The 12,802-nt window shown below is 36.9% G+C and overlaps 1 long non-coding RNA gene across 1 annotated transcript; it reads right to left on the bottom strand.

The window, feature by feature from the left end:
- Positions 1-351: 351 nt before the first annotated feature.
- Positions 352-4,700, bottom strand: LOC101261942 (uncharacterized). Its single transcript, XR_011211175.1, has 5 exons — positions 4,292-4,700; positions 3,313-3,581; positions 3,092-3,184; positions 2,869-3,006; positions 352-2,783 (listed from the first exon to the last, which is right to left on the bottom strand). It is a non-coding gene; the product is annotated as an uncharacterized lncRNA (long non-coding RNA).
- Positions 4,701-12,802: the final 8,102 nt, after the last annotated feature.

The following is a 12,802-nucleotide window of genomic DNA, read 5'->3' as shown; positions in this document are numbered from 1 at the left end:
TACATTCGATAAGGATAAATCTTGAAAATACATATCCATGACAAGGATATATAAGTTCATGAATAATGAACTATCCACTTAGTTCAATGGATTTATAACAAGAAGAAATTTAAAGATGCATTATTTTTAAATATTGAGGGATATTATTCTTTTTGAGACAAATTAAAATAAGAATGTGCCAAGTAAAATTAAACAAAGAAGTACAAATCTTGAAACTGGACACATGCATAACTTCATATATAAAAAATAAGTTTTTTTCCCAAATAATGATTTTCAGCACTTGTTATTTTTAAACAGCTAAGTCGATAGAAGAAGGGGGAGAAGGGAAGTGAGCATTCCTACAAAGAAACATCCTTTTAAGAGTTCTTATATTAGAAAGAAGAAAAAAGGTTTGACCAGTATGATCACATAGGTACTCAAAGAGACAAACAAACTGAAGTTTCAGACTCTCTTAATGCACCAGAAACCTAACATAATACCAAAGTAAAGCATAACAAAATAAGGAAACAATATATAAGGGAGCTAGCTATCATTTGATCCTTCCAAGTAGCATCCATTAACTTTGAGGTGGGGCTTTTGGAACCCCCTCATTACTAGGTTGAATAGACTGGGATTTTTGGATTTGCACCACCATTGCCATCAGTAGAGTACGTTGCCGGAGGCTGCACATTACTGCCAGCATAGCCACTACTGTAAGGTGGTGGCAACTGCCCATAGCTAGCAGCCCTATACCAAGGGTGAGCTGTTGGAGGGCCATAAGAGGATGGAGGTCGCTGAGTCCCAGATTCACCTTGACCATAACCTGATTGAGCAGTTGCTGCTTGTGGATACCCGGGCTGCACGGGTGGAGGTTGGGTATAGCCACCTTGTGCACTAGAAGATTGCTGAGGCTGACCATAAGCTAGATGACTAGTCGGAGGCTTTTGGGCTTGAGGGGACCTATAACCTGCTGCTGGCTGGGTGCCATAACCTGTTGGTGACTAGGTACCATAACCATCTTGGGAAGTAGGTGGCATCCCATACCCAAATTGAGTAGAGACTTGAGATGGGTAACTAGGAGTAGGGCTGGGCTGCTGGCCAGACTGATAGCCTTGTTGGCCCACTGATGACTGACCTGGTGCAGGTGCTTGACTGCCATCACTACCATGTGAAGTGTTGTGGCCATCAGAAGTAGGGTTCGGTACATTCCCATAGCTCGGAGTAGCACTATAACCTTGTTGCTGATCATAACCAGTACCCTGATGACCGATTGAGTAGCAGGTGCATGATATCCACCATAGCCATCTTGGGAGTAAATTTGTCCCTGGTTGTAACTTGTGGCTGAAGGCTGATTTTAACCATAGGCAGTAGTATCAGTTGAAGATGCTGAACCTCCAGGTGTTTGTTGCTGTTGTGAGGGTGCCTGCTGACTATAGTAATCATAACCACCTGCCTGAGACGTTTGCTGGTTTGGTGAAGTTGTTTGATCCCAACCAGATGCATATCCACCAGAGGCCTGTTGTGGAGGGTAACTAGGTAGGCTGATTGAGACGTGTTATATTGGGGAGATGGACGTGGATATGTTCCAGGTTGGAGGTAACCATAACCATGTTGTTGCAACTGCGCACCAGGAGGAGCCCAGCTTGTAGGAGGTTGAGTTTGATAACTTTTTTGAGGATATCCTCCAGCTTTCTGGAGGTTGAGTTTGATAACCTTAATATTAGAGGAATTTTAGATTGGTTTTATTTACCTTATTGAATAGGCTTGTTGCAACCTGCCTCACACAAAATCAAATATCCAGAAGTCTAGTATAATATTGAACAGATCAGTATACAAAATAAAGGGTTTATCCAGATTTTTGTATGATCATCATCAATATAATAACTTAAACATAACATATACTTCAGACAAACCTAACCCAGCACCACCTAACCACCTCAATGAACATGTGAAGAAACTAATCAGAAAACTGACATAAGAAGATACAATATCATACTACAGATATGTTTTATAGCTTGACCATTTACCCAAAATCAATATGGAGTTGTACTGAAGAGTGGGATACTGCACTCTCCATAACCACTTGAAAATAGAACTGAAGTATATGACTGAAAGAAAGAAGAGAGGAGCTAATTACAACTAGGAAAAAAGCAGGATTCAAATGAATAAGAATACTCCCCGCAAAAGTAAAGAAGAGCGGGCGTTCATCTACTTCATACATGGATAATTTGAAATGAATTAGAAAGTCCATGGACTGAAACTGTAAATAAAAAACATGGCTATTAAATGATATCTTCAAGCTATTGAATTCAGATAAGAATATCCATCATCACAACCTCAGATACAAGTGATGAACACCAGTCGAAGTTAGACTTAAAAAAGTTCAGCTCATCATCCATGAGCTTTAGCAACATAATAAGTTATAAAATATTGTGGTTTGAGCAATCCTAATTTAGAATTCAGTTGGAAACTCACTAATGCAAAAAAGTTGGAGAAGGAAAATTAGAACAGTTAGATAAATTGCAATTCTAGACAAATTTAAATCAAGGTGCACAGTAAGAAACAACAAATCCACATCACAAAATACGACATAATCATACATACAACAACATTAAGACAGTTGAAAGTGAAGGATGGAATAGACAAATGTTAGCAGTCAGGGTGAAAGATTATGCAACTACAGATACCTCACTAGTAACTTCATACACCACCTGCTTAGCAGCCTCAATCTGTTCAGTTGACCCACTAATTTGTACTGTCCTTTCTGTTGATGTATCACCTGGAGGCAAGTGTAGAGGAATCACCTGTGACAAGTTGGGAAAGGTAAGACAAATGACTTTGAATCTCAAGTAAACTGATATGTGATGCTAAAACCACGCAAATCATTACCTTGACAAAAGGGAATCGCTACCATGGCGAAAGTTGCAACACTAACTGCAGAAGATTTTATTATTACATGAATACGCGCTCTAGTCTTTTCTTGCATATTTTTATGGTTTCACCTCCTTTGCAAATAATAAGACCAACCTAAAGGATTTCAATAGGTATGAGAGATAATATAAACTGGAAACAGTGTATTGCATGATTAATCAACTACAGTAGTAAAAGTCACCTTGTTATTGGCGACTTTTATTACAAAATGTTCTACCCCAGCAACCTGTCCAGTCATCCTCCGGGAAACTATGCCTGAGCCTTCTGCATCAGCCTATTAGATTTATATTGTGCAAGGGTAACACATTTGAAATCAGAAGAACAAGTTCAGTTTGGTTTGATTCAACACATGAAAGCACTTTAAGGTATAGTTAAGTTCAGGTATAGACAAATAAATAGTACCTCACAAAGAACGTCACTAATTAATTATTCAGCCTTAGAAATTTGCTCTGGTGTACCCACGAGTTCAACCCCTCTAGTACGAGAATTTGGATCAGAATCCATGTCTCGAGTAACCTGAATCTTGGCTCCAGACTGTAGTTGAAGATACTTGATTGTCTCCCCGCCTCTGCCTATGATCACTCCAACTCTGGCATTTGGTACCTCAATCTTCTTGCTTGGCACCGGATAACCATATGAATTTGTCACAGTTGAATTAACAATGGGTTTTTCTGCAATTAAATAAAATACAGAACATGTAAACAATAAGTGGACTCATAAGTAAAGTTGGCTACAGAGGGAATATAAGAACATCAAGAGGTATAAAGCACAGGAAAAGTGACCGCACTAAATCTAAGAAGAAGCACCAATTTGCTGCTGATATTATCACTATAAGTTCAGAATACAACTACTGACCTGAAATCATTAAAATACAAGTCATAATATTCTCAGGGTAAAAATTAAAAAGTCGCAGCAGCCATTCATTTCAATACCATGTAAATAACTATCAACATAGACCCAAAGTAAATGATAGTGCAGTAAAAGTTGGGAGATTCTCAAAATAACAAAAACTTACTATCTTACGATAAAAGAATGGATAAATGCACAAAAACTACACAACCATTTTCAAGAGTATAACAAAAGAACTATTAATAACAGATTAGAAAGAAAACTGTAAACATTTAAATTTCCAGGCATGATTTTTTCATCGATTCCATCTATTAATAAAATATCTACGAAGAAAATAGGCATAGATACAACAAATACCATCTCAAAAGGAGAAAAAAGTGAGCATAAGACCGACCACAATAGCTATATTCCTTCTATTTAATTAACTGAACTCCTTATTCACAAAGGAGAACAACTAATCTGGAGAATCATTTGGAAGAAAATAAAAAAAATTATCTAATAGAAAACAAGAGTTAAGAAAAATAAAACTTACATTCGTCAGAATCAAAACCAGAGCCGTTATCTATTCAAGCTTTTTTGGGCTCCGCGGTGTTCAATAGCCTAGCGGCAATTTCCTGATCCTTCTGCTTAGCAAGCTGGAAATCATCCATAGGCATTGGGAACGGTTTTGTAAGAAGCATCAGGTGATTAGGAAGAAATCATGGCAGAGAATCCAGTGGGTCTACGGGAAATGGTTTGTTCTTCCTTGTACTTCCTCTTATTGGTTCCAACCTCTGATGCGTAATGAACGTCCTCTTCCGCCATTGTTGTTGTGTGGGGAATCTGATGAGAAGTAGAGTATAGAGTTTTGAGATTAGAGAAAATTGGGGGAGAAAAGAGCTCATTTTTTATACTTCTTTTAAATCGCATATTATCTCTTTTAATTTTTTAATCTATATATCAAATTTCCTATAAAAAATATTGATTTTATTTATACTTGAAAAAAGTAAGAAATATTAATTGAGATTATGCACGTCACTGATGCTAAGAGAGTGCATACCAACTGAAGGGTGTCGCTAGAATATGGTTTAACTAATGGGAAAAGGAAATAGCTGAGGGTGCACAGAATGTGAGTTGGGCTATGTTTGGGAGGCTTTCTTGTGGCGTTTCTTTCCCCGTGAACTGAGAGAAGCAAAGGTACGAGAGTTCCTTACCCTTAAAATGGAATCTTTGAGTGTACATGAATATAACCTTTAAGTCCATCCAACTTTCCCATTATGCTCTAGAGATGGTTGCAGATATGAGGAGTGAGATGAGTCAATTTATTGTTGGGTTGTCTCGTCTCTCAAGTAGAAAGGTAAGGCAACCATGCTAATAAGTGACATGGACATAGAGAGATTAGTGATTCATGTGCATGAAGTTGAGGAGAATAAATTGAGGGAAAGAGAAGAGTTCAGGAATAACAAAGCTAAAACATCAGGTAATGAGTCCAGATTGGACAAGAGTAATGCCAACCAGTTATCATTCAAACAAAATCAAAAGGGACTTGCGCCATCATCTGCTAGTGCACCTGGTACTATTAACAATTTTAGATGCAGGCCTGTATAGTCTCAAGGTAGTGTGACACAAGAAGGTAGCTAGACTCCTATGTGCTAAGTGTGGTAGAAATCACCTCGAAGCGTGTCGTGATGGCTCCAATGGTTGCTTCAAGTGTGTAAAGAGGGTTACTTTATGAAAGAGTGTCCAAGAACAGGCAGAACATTAGAAAAAGGGGCATTATAGTCCAATCTTCTTCAGTTTCTCCACCAAACAAAGATGCACCTAGAGGAGCTACTTTGGGGACCGACGGAAGAGCAAACTGCATATATGGTATAACTATCCACCAAGAGCAAGAGAATTCTCTAGATGTTGTCACTGGTATGATTAAAGTTTTTACTTATGATGTTTATGCTTTGCTAGATCCAGAAGTGAGTTTATCTTTTGTGACTCCATATGTTGCAATGAATTTTGATGTTTTTTGTGAGCAAATTTTTGAGACCTTCAGTGTTTCCACACCTGTTGGTGAGTCTATTCTAGGTGAGAGAACCTATGGTTATTATATCATTTCCATCAATCAGACAAGCATCATATCTGACTTAGTTGAGTTAGACATGATAGATTTTGATGTCATTCTAGGTATGGACTGGCTAGTCGATTGTAGACCCCAAGTGGTTAAGTTATAGTTTTCTAATAAGACAATTATGGAGTTGAAGAGTAGTTTAGAAGTGCCTAGTGGTCATTTTATTTCGTACCTTAAGGCGATAAAGATCGTTTCCAAGGGATTGACTACTGCCCATTATTGACTTTACTAGAGGGTACACAAGGTTTTATAGTATATTATGATGCGTCTAGAGCTGGATTGGGTTGTGTGTTAATGCAGAATGTCAAAGTTTTAGCTTATGCCTCAAGACATCTTAAGGTTCATGAGAAGAATTACCCAACCCATGATCTAGAGTTAGGAGTCGTAGTATTTTCTTTGAAAATATGACGTCATTATCTTTATGGTGTTCATGTAGATGTGTTCAATGATCACAAGAGTATTTAGTATGTTCTTTAGTCAGAAAGAGCTTACTCTTCAACATAGAAGGTGGTTATAATTACTCATAGATTATGACATGAGTATTCTCTATCACCCATGTAAGGCTAATGTTGTCGCTGATGCCTTGAGCATAAGAAAGAATTAGCAAAAGATGTGCATCGACTTGCACCATTAGGGGTTAATTTAATGGATTTAAGTGAGGGAGGAGTGGTGGTGATGAATGGGTATGAATCATCATTAGTGTTTGAAGTTAAAGAGAAATAAGACAAAGTAACCTATTTTGCTTGAATTGAAGGCAAATGCTCGTAAGCAAAAAGCAATGACTTTTAAACAAGGGGATGATGGTGTATTGAGGTATCAAGGTAGCTTGTGTGTGCCAAGAGCGGAGGAACTTCAAAAAAGGATTATGGAGGAAACTCATAGCTCTAGATATTCTATCCATCCGGGTTCCACAAAGATGTATTGTGATTTTAGAGAAGTCTATTGGTGGAGTAGTATGAAGAAGGGCATTGCAAAATTTGTTGTTAAGTGTTTGAATTGCCAAAAAGTTTAAGAAGAGTACCAGAGGCCCGGTGGTATGGCTCAGAATATAGATTTTCCAATATAGAAGTGGGAGATAATCAATACAGATTTTTTTAAGTTTTTTACCACGGTCTCGCAGCAGCATGATTCAATTTAGGTGATTGTAGATCGAATGACTAAATCAACCCACCTTTTGTCTGTAAAGACTACTTATTCAATAAAAGATTATGATAAGCTTTACATTCAAGAGGTAGTTTAACTTCATGGATTTCCATTGTCGATTATATCATATAGAGGTGCACAATTCACTAAACAATTTTGGAAGGCATTCCAAAAATGTTTGAGTTTAAATATGAACTTGAGTACTATTTTTCATCGTCAGACGGATAGCCAAGCAGAGCGAACTATGCAGACGTTAGAAGATATGTTGAGAGCTTGTGTTATTGATCTAAAAGTTAATTGGGATGAGCATACCTCTCATCGATATTACGTACACCAATTGTTGCAAATTTAGCATCCAAATGGTTGTGTATGAGGCTCTTCATGGGAGAAGATGCAAATCTCCTATTCGATGGTTTGAAGTTGGTGAAGCTGGATTGATAGGATCAGACTTAGTTCATCAAACAATGGAGAAAGTAAAGGTTATTCAAGAGATATTGAGAACAACGCAGATTCGTCAAAAATCCTACACTGATGTTAGGAGAAACAGACTTAGAGTTTGAAGTAGATGATTGGGTATGCTTCAAGGTTTCACCCATGAAAGGTGTTATGAGATTTGGTGAGATGGGAAATCTTAGTCCACAATATATTGGTCCCTATAGAATATCCAAGAGGATCGGTAACTTAAATTATGAGTTAGAGCTACCACAAGAGTTAGTAGTGGTTCATCCGGTATTGAACATTCCATTTTGAAAAAGTGCATATCCGATCCATCACTTATCATACCTACTGAAGACATTGGTACCAAGGAAACCTTAGATATTACTGTTCAGATTCTACGTCGTCAACTTTTCGAGTTGAGGACCAAGGAAGTAACATCATTCAAAGTCTGTAGAGGAATTAGTTTGTTGAGGAAGCTACTTGAGAAGCTGGGGAGGACATGAATAAGAGATACCCACATCTCTTTAAGTCCAGAGAAGTTCCAAATTAAGGTACTAATACTTTTCTTGGCCTTTGTTTTTGGTTGGCTTGTTGTTTTTACATTTTTGCTTGTTAGATATTATACCCTTATCCTACTATGAGTAATCTCATTTGAGGATGAATGTTCCCAAGAGGGAGATATTGTAACATCCCGTTATTTGAAAGAACTATAATTAGAAAGAAGACATTTTTGGAAATAATCAAATTTGGAATGTTTGATAAAATTAAGTATGAGTTTTGAGTCAACATTAAATGACCATAAATGTAACACCCCGTATTCTACGTGTACTAGTTCTATGTATGTGACGCTTAAAATTTTCCTTGTATAGTTATGGACTTAGTTTCCTATGCGATTGGTGAAAATAAAATATGTTTAAAGTTGTAATACCTCGTGCCTTCTAACACATATTCGACTAAGTGCACTCAAAAATAATTCTTACTCAGGAAAGGTGGCATTCGATGTAAAAGTCAAAGTGGTCAAGTGCGTATTAGTGCTACGATCCTGTATAGAAACTAAGATTGAGAAAATGGTGTAAAAGAAGTGAGGTGCTGGCTTGACTAAATAATGCTAGTAGGTGACAAGTATGTGATGCACCCACTTAGATTTAGTGGGCTGAATTTTAAGTGAAAAGGTCAAGTAGGTGATGCACCTACTTAGAATAAGTGGTCTGCATTGTAAGTGAAAAGGGCAAGTAGGTGATACACCTACTTAGAATAAGTGAACTGCATTAAGTGAAAAGGGAAAGGAGGTGATGCGCCTACTTAGAATAAAAGGACTACATTTTGAGTTAAAAAAACAAGTAGGTGATGCACCTACTTAGAATAAGTGGACTGTATTTAAAGTGAGAAGAGCAAGTAGGTGATGCACCTACTTAGAATAAGTGGACTGCATTTTAAGTGAAAAGGGATAGGAGGTGATGAACCTACTTAAAAACTTGTGGCAGAACTTAAGGAGGCGATGCACCTACTTACTTAAAAGTAAATGACCATATTATTTCTCCAATTTATTAAGTGAAAATGTCTAAAAAGGACCTCTAAATCACTCAAGCTTATCACATCTTCTTCATCACTTATTCTCCGAAAAATTTCCCCCATGGAAAGCCATTGAATGTCCAAGAGTTCTGGTCTATAACTTCACAATTAAAATCTGAAGCAAACCCTTTCTTTTAAAAGTACAAGTTAGTATAACATATCCCATCTTAGAGAATTCAAGTGAATAATCTGATTTAACATTAAGTTAAGGGGGATAGAAGAACCTAAACCTTGAAGAATCCAAGTCTTAGCAAGTGAGGTTTCTGTCCAGTAAGGTAATCTATGGAAATTTTCATCCCTCTCTTGTTCTTGCATTGTTTGTGAAAGATTTTATGTGTTAATAGAATAAGGAGTATTGTATCCATATAGTGTGATGTTGGAGGAAGGATTTGCTGGTTGGGAAAGCCATGGAGTGGAGTCCCCTTAAATTTTGATTCTCAGCTTGTTTAAGGTTCTTAATGGTAGTGTTAGTTGGAACTCACAGGATGTTGATTGGAAGCAATATGTTCATATTTCTATTTCCTAGGGACTATTTTGTATATCGTAAAATAATGGGGTGTGGATGGATATGTGTAAAGAAGTCATGATAGCTTGTTATAGGATAAGAACAATCAAAGTGTAGTGATACAACCATTTAATTGAGTACTGCATGAGCTTACTTCATGCCATCCCTTTATATTCTTTTCTAAACATTAAAAAGCCCGAGGAGGTTTGAGAGGACCATATAAGAAGGATGTATAGTATATTATAAAAGTTGGAGGAGAATGGGTGGGAAGAACATCCTTGATAGGATAAATTACAGATTTACTGCAAAATACTATTTTGGTCTGATCAAGTAGCACAAACTTGTTTATAAAAAACTAATGCTAATTTTGTTATTTAGTCCATTGTAGATAAATAGTCTGAAAGGAAGACAATTAACTCATAGTAATATCCAAAGTTTTGCCTCAAGGTATGTAAGGCTATTCGATTTCCTATTTCTTTGGCATGAATCCAACACTTGTTAGCTATTTAATTGCCTTTGGTAGTGACTGATCCATAATTTCAATTCCTACTCCCTAGAGCGTTAAAATAAGTACTCTAATATGAGTTTATTACTAAATGTGCATGCTTACTCTACCAAGTATTAGAATACAAGGTTTAAACTTGTTTCATCATCAAGTACCCTTTGCACGTATTCCCCTTGTATAAACCAAAGTGATCCTATATTATATATGGTACATATGTGCATATGTTGGATATACAATCTGCCCATATCAAGCCAACTTGCTTCGATTGTCTAATCCATCATATATGCCATTTTGTCACAAGTTCATATGTTCCCTTTATTGGTAATTACTACACATTGTGTTAGACTAGTATGTTATGTCAAAAGATGTCTACTTGCTCTACTGTACATTTATATGTACTTACTTGCAATATGTATCCGTCTTTAAGTTCAATCTAACACATTCTTCCTTGGTTCCACATTCATGTATACCTTGTCTTTGATACTAGTTAGTGAGTATTTGCTATCATATAGAGTTCAAATCTCGTGGATGAAAGCTAAATGTCTTCACTTGGTATGTACTTCAATTTGAGATGTCAAAATGCTAACTGATTTATAATATCCTAAGTATTATGTTGGTGTCACATTTTCTTCCCATGTCATTTTCATTATTATAAGTCCATATTCATATGTCTTTTAGTACTGGTTAAGTCTAAAATTCAACAACGATTGTGACCACCAAAACAACAATCTCAAAATAGTTATGATTATCCAAAGAACAATCTCAAAAGAGTTCTGAATATCAAACAACAATCTCAAAGATTAAAGAATCTAAGTGAAAAATGTATGTATAATTATGGGTGGTATCCTAGGGGAGAATGTCTACCATGAGGCGATCCCAATTGATATTGAAGGGTTGCATCTTAGGGGCAAAAGTCTTTCATAGCGTCTTTGATTCTCTAAGAGGTATGAGACGCCGACCCTTCAAAATCAGAGAGTAACTTGGGGCGCTTTGTCTGACATGACTTTCTAGAGGTCAACATTCAGAGGCCTCTTCTTTGGGCTCTGAGAGAGGCAGCGCCCCAAGGTCCTACCCAAGTTCACTCCGACTTTTCTTCTTTGTTTTTCATCTCTAAATCCCCTATTTTGACTTGGTTATTTCCCCAAGCACTTAGAATATACTATTATATGAAAATTTCTTATCGAATTCACACCTAGAGTCATGGATTCGGATCAAACAACTCTTCAACAATATCAACGAATAAGGAATTCAATAGAATTTCAACAAACTCATTAAGAACTCAATTTCTAAGCTTTCAAAAACTTTAATTCGCTGAAATAAAACATGATTGGTGTGTGGGTGAACTAACCCAATGCTATATTATTTAACATAACTTGTAGGGATCACCCCTTGACGAAACCCATAAGCGATTCTTGAAGAATTTGACGATTTCCTTGCTTCTCCTTCTCTTTTCTCCTCTTTTTATCTCTTCTCTAAAATCCTAACCTATTTTAAAAAGCGTAATCTGACGAAGTTTAGCTTAGACCCCTAAGTAATTACCAAAAATGATTAAAAATAATAGGGTAAGGAAAAGACCAAACTACCTTTCATAAATCTGGTTTTGACTTTCCTTAACTAGACATCCCAACTTCCAATGGACATATCTCATTTATACAAACTCAGAATGTAGTAAAATCAGCGGCATTGGAAAGATTATTCCAAGATACTTCCTACGATATCTAGAAGCAAACCTAACTCATCCTGAGCTAGGATTTATGGTATTTTGAAGTTGACCAAAAACTCATCTTAACATACTTAAAATTTTTTCCAAAATTTTATATTTTTTCCAAAAATTAATATTTCCAATTCTTAACTACTTCCTAGTTATTTTAATCATCGATATGTTACAGAAATTTACAGAGAAATCTTTTGATATTTGTTTTGGAACTAGAGAGACCTTGTTGCATGTTCTTGGAAGGGTGCTCACCTTTTTATCCCCGTTTTGCTCTAAGTTCAATGCATTTTTTGTGAATGATTGATTAGGATAGGTTTTGATTATGTTAATAGGCTTAAACTTACTAAATTTGCGTTATTTAGTGGTTGAACGACGTAGTGTAGGTGTCCAATGCATAAGGGAAAAGACCAAGTGACCTCTAACTTAAACTCTAGTGAGGCTTCATATGGGCCCTATGAAGGGCCGTCTGAAGGACTATAACCCGTCAAGTGGGTCGTTGTCAGTTGGTCTATAGTAGCTGATTTTGGGGACCCAACTACTATCCTTATCACGGTTCGTGTGAAGGACCACAGCCCATGAAGGTCTTTGTGAATTCTCACTTGGGATGAGTCTGGTGGCTCATGTCCATGGACCCATCCCTCCATGGCCCGTAATCAAGACCACGACCCATTGAGGGCTTCCTGGCCTAACGTCAGGGCTTGAGAGGCTCTACCTCACTTCTACAAGCACCAATACGACCCATGTGGTGGTCCAAAGCCTGTGAAAGTCTCGTGGTCTACCATTTCTGGGCTGGGTGTGAACAATGGACAGATTGATGGACCGTCGTTCCTTTCAAGTCACGTGAACCCTGTCTTGGTTCACCTATTCTCTATTTTTCTTGTGTGATAACTGTTGAGGTGTTAAAACTAACCTCTAGTACTCGAGGGGAATAATTTCCTTAAGGGGATATTGTGCATTCACTTGGCTGAATTTTCTTTCTTTGAGATTTTTTAAATATTTTTCTAATGATTCTATTTTCTCTACTACTTTTAATGTTCTAGTTTTGATAATACTGTTTAAACCTTGTTA

The sequence above is a fragment of the Solanum lycopersicum genome, chromosome 8 (assembly GCF_036512215.1).
Source record: "Solanum lycopersicum chromosome 8, SLM_r2.1".
Classification (NCBI taxonomy): Eukaryota; Viridiplantae; Streptophyta; class Magnoliopsida; order Solanales; family Solanaceae; genus Solanum; species Solanum lycopersicum.
This window is presented reverse-complemented; position numbering and strand designations above follow the sequence as displayed.